Genomic DNA, 5,140 nt, shown 5'->3' with positions numbered 1-5,140 from the left:
GCAGGAAATCCTAGCTACTCTATTTAGTCACTGTTCGGCAGTTCACTGACAGATGGGAAGAGGTTCTAAATATGAGAAGGATTCTATAAAATAAACAGTATTTATTAAAAGTTTTAATAAAACAATATTTTATTTTAGCTGAATTAGAAATGATGTCATTTATGTACCCATAATTACCAATGTCCCCTATTTATATATTGCTGACGTGTTATGTAAAAGTTTTATTAGTCATTACTCTAGAGGTCTACTTTATAGCTCCCAAGTTTCTGGAATGAGAAGAAGGACTCCTTTAGGCACATTTGTAGGACACGCCACTGCCATGCTTAAGCTATTCAGACCACAGAGTATTAATATGCAGAAAATGACTGGTCAAACCCAGATATGTTTTTTCACAACAACTTATAAATATACAATAATGTAGAGGTTGGATTAAGGGTTTAGTGCAGTATTACACAAAAATAGTGTTGCCAAGTCTCCGTTCAGTTCAGACAATGCTCAGCTGCCAGTTGTGCACATTGAAGAGATACCTAAAGCTGCGTACACACTTCCAATTTTTATCGTTGGAAATGAACGACGAACGATCGATTGGTCAAAAATCGTTCGTAAAAAAAGTAACCAACGACGCCGACGAACGAGAATAGTCGCTGGAAATGAACGACCAGACCGGCGGATCGGATTGGACGACGATGGTTTACCATCTATCGTGTGTACGGTCGTTCATTGATAGTCCATGGTCTGAGCATGCGTGATGAACGAACGTTCGTTCACTTCCTGTCGTGCACGTCACTTCCTGTATCGCTCAAACGATCGCATCTATTGTGTGTACAATATCTGCGAACGATCGTGTCGTTATCTGCATGTACAGGATCGGTGCTATACGATCGTTCGCCGATATCGTGCAGGATCGTTCGTCGTTCGTTTACCAACGATAATTATTGGAAGTGTGTACGTAGCTTAAAGTTAGTTCAGACACTGCTAATGTTCTATTCTATCAGAAATTAATGTTGGATGTTCTGGCAGATTTTACAATTCCAAAGCCAAACAACCAAAGTAATCCTAATAATATATATAAAACAAGAAACAAGGACAAGTGCAGAAGAACGAAGGAAAGAGCGATATGGTTCCAAAAAAGACAAAGTCCATTTAAATGAAATAGAAGCTATGCTAATGTAATCTAATCTATCGCCTGCTTAGTTTTCTTTGGGCTTGATGGAAAAGGCTAGAGAAGCTAAGTGAAATTCACGAAAACATGGGCAGTGCCTTGGTGGGAATCTAATTCTAATCTTCAATGAACAGTAAATAGAGCCAGGGTTACTACTAGGTACAAGAAGTCTATGTCCATAGGCAACAGACAGAAAAGGCAGTCTTGTACAATGCAGCTGCCTTATGCTGTTATTTCATAAAAGCTTATTTATTTATTTACACAAAATCCTGAACCAGTTAAAAAGAGTTTATTTTGGGTAATAGAGATTTGGCCAACAGAAGTTGTGTTCCTACAGACTCCAACAATTTCTAATTATTTTAAGTTGTTTTAGACAAAACTTTCTCTCTTAGTGTAACCCATGTAGCATACTTATGGTTAATTCCAATTCAAAGATCTTCCCTCACTCATTCAACCCTACAGCTAACTGGGGCGGTCTGGGGCCACCATAAATATGGACCTGGCCATATGGGACAAACTGTGTGTATTGAGGTTGTAAGGCAGCATCTAGGGCCATGCAGTCGAATCTCCAAAGCAAGCTAAGAAACTAAGGGATGGATGACAGTAAAGGACAACTTTACTAGTCCTTCAAAACCCATTTTGATTTTTTTCCTTGTGTGTCCTCAGAAGGGTAATTCACAAAGACAAATTCATGAGAAATACAAAATGTTACAATAGTCCCCAGAACAGAGGATGAAGGGGAATCTTTTATAGCTGATCCACAATCAAATGAAATTCTCCTACTCCTCTCCAAATGATCATTGGCATATCTAAATGCCATTTTTACTCATTTGAAGCCATGGTCATACGATAATCAAGTTCTGGTTTTCTCTATTCGTTTGTATACAGGAGAAGTCCTTCTTGGGGGTCACTCCCTGCATAATGTGGACCTATTGCTGTCCAGCAACAGGATCCCCTTTGGTTCCGGAAGAGAATACAGCAGAAGTAACAGCCTATAAAGTGGAAGGCTGGGTACACATGTGCAATAATTGTCCTTGGAAAGGAACTTTCACGATCCTTTCTGATGACAAAAGACTGAGCGATGCACGAACGAGCATGCTCTATGAAGAGGGGAGGGGGAAGAAAGAGCTGCTCTCTCTCCCCTTTACTTTCATTCCAATCATTCCTCGTTCACGGACGGATCTATGAACGATTAATGACGATTTCTGTATACATGCCAGATTCTCGTTCGATATCAGCCCTGAGGGGATTATTGGCCAAGAATCATCTGACATGGAGGGACTGTGGAGGACTGGCCTTCATGTGAACATGCAATCAAGCAATGAAACATCAAACAAGCAATGGGTTAGCACTTGGATACAGGAAATGAAATTAACCTAAATGGGTGAGTATATTTTGCTTTACAAGCCTGTACCCTGAAGATTGTGAGTGGATGAGAGGAGGTTATTATTTGATGAGAGATTGGGAATAGGGACACCTGTTTTGGTGACAACTGTCTCATAAAGGATTTCCTCTCACTTTGTGGAAACTGCTTTTACTTCCTCTTGTGTTGCAGAACAAAAAAGTACAGCAAATCTTCCATAGACAACAAAATGTCAGGGGTATGAATCAATCCAATATTAAAAGAAATGCAAAAGCTTTGTTTTTCAATATACAGTACTTTAATTACATACATTTTTTTTAAATATATTTTCTATTTACATGTTCCTAAAAAAGATATTCTCCATTCAGATGCTCTCGTTGTCACATTGAGGAGAACACTGAATATGGGACTATAAACAAGGAAGTGTCACTTCTAAATTAGTGTTAAGGCTGAATGGTTGCTTCTATTCAGGGTGTGGAATTCAAAGGTGCCCTAAATATCCTCATTATCTGCACTGTATAAATAATAGAGGCTTCCACACTCTGCCAGAATGTGGCTCTTTGAAAAGGGAGGGAGTAGTATCATTTGTATCCCTCAATCCAATTTCCTCTTTGTTGTCACTTAAGGAATAAACCCACAGGGACTGAATGCTCAGTGACTCATACATCCACATTGAAACGGGCTGTTCAAAAGAACATTCAGACACTTTGAACTATTTTTACAATTAATATTTGTAGCCAAAGTATTTTCAGCTTCCAGGGCCAGTATTAGTAGCTGACATATAAGAAGAACACAGTGCTGTAGGATAGGTCCGATTTCTTTGTTTTATGTGGATTCTTCTTTTACTTTCATACTGGTACCATATGTGGATTTCAACACGTGTCAGAGAATTTTCTCTGATGCTGGATGAAACCTGTTGGGTTCCTCTGCACAATATGTTGGGGTATTTGGATCCAAGCTGGTATATGGGATAGAATACAATTTTTAAAGTGTATGCCAGGGCAAAATCAAATATTTTAGTGTCAGTATTACATTCTGCATTGTGGACTTACAACCATTGTCCATTCCTATTACATCCCTAACTTCTTGCTTGTTGGTTGTGCCAGTATGCCGATTTCTCATTAAGCTTTCCAATGTAAATGAAGCATGGCCAACCTTGGTCTTAACATGGTCATGACAATGTAGCAGGGTCACCCTTCCTCTATTTTATCTTGGTGATGTAGAGACAAGTCTATGCCATTCAAATATAATCCACCAAAAGTGTACACACACTAGATACGATCATTTGAACGATGCAGCAAGTGACATGTACAGGCGAAAGTGTACCATAGAACGATCCACGATCACTGAACGACCGTACACACAATAGATAGTAAACGTTCGTTGTCCAATCAGATCCACCAGGACGGTCGTTTGTTTCCAGCGATAAGCCTCGTTCATGGCGTCGTTGTGCACTTTTTTTGTTAAAGATTATCGGACGATAGGTCGTTAGTCGTTCGTTTCCAACGATAATTATTGCAAGTGTGTATGCAGCTTAAGCCTTCTGCCTTTCCACCCACTATATAGGAGCTAACAAAACCAAGGCTCACATGACTACATTAAGAAATATCTTCCAATTTTTCATTTTGATATAGATTTTGGTACTTCACCAAACGTACATATGTTTTTAGGCTTGGCCCATACACACATCAATGGATACCAGTGTATTACAAAACAGAATTAATAATTGCTGCAATCAGGAATCACAACCCATTTAAAACAGTCCTAATAAACTTTATTTTATCCAAATGCTTCAAAAGAACACAAATTATTTATTTATCGGGTCCTACCTTCAAAACTCTTACACATGTGGAAAAAGTTGCTTTGTGGTCACACCTTTCTAGCCAGCCATGGTTCTAGCCAGCCATGGTTCTAGTGGTGAATGGGGGCGCAGCATGTCTCCCATTGACATGCACATGTAAAGCAGAGCTCAGACCGGCTACTAGACTTGACTAAACTAGTTCCTTAACTAAAACTAAGGAGGGTAACACATATAACAATGGCCGCATTAAAGTGTGGGGTGAGTGGGTGGGAAGCTCTTATTATCACAATGAGCTGACATATCCTTGATTTTCTTTTATAGTTTGCAGAGGTCCATCTAAGAGGTTCACTGGCAGTGCACAATTATTCATCAGATTATCCAGATATGAGACAGTGGAGGAGACAAAAGATGGGGGATGCCACCCAGGCACACAATAGGTGAGTACAGCCTGAACTGGATGGCTCACTGGTTTAGTTTCAATGAGTATAACAACTTGGTAATACAGAACTTTCATTAATATTGTCATGAATACATTTTTCATATCGCTGTGCCCTTTTGCAAAACTGCTAATTTTAATATGCAATCTATCCCATTTATTTATACCAATAAAGTGTCTATTTATAAAGCAGTGAATCTGACATTCACTCAAACATTCCCTAGTAGAGAACCAATTATTGCCAATGAAACATGTGGACCTAAAAAATTCTCCAACAGAGATTGAGTCAGTGACTGCTTTATAAACAAAATTAAACTTATATTTCTGGACAAAAAACATTATAATATATATTTGCAAATAACTGCAAATAAATGTTTT

The sequence above is a fragment of the Pyxicephalus adspersus genome, chromosome 4, assembly GCF_032062135.1.
Source record: "Pyxicephalus adspersus chromosome 4, UCB_Pads_2.0, whole genome shotgun sequence".
Classification (NCBI taxonomy): domain Eukaryota; kingdom Metazoa; phylum Chordata; class Amphibia; order Anura; family Pyxicephalidae; genus Pyxicephalus; species Pyxicephalus adspersus.
This window is presented reverse-complemented; position numbering follows the sequence as displayed.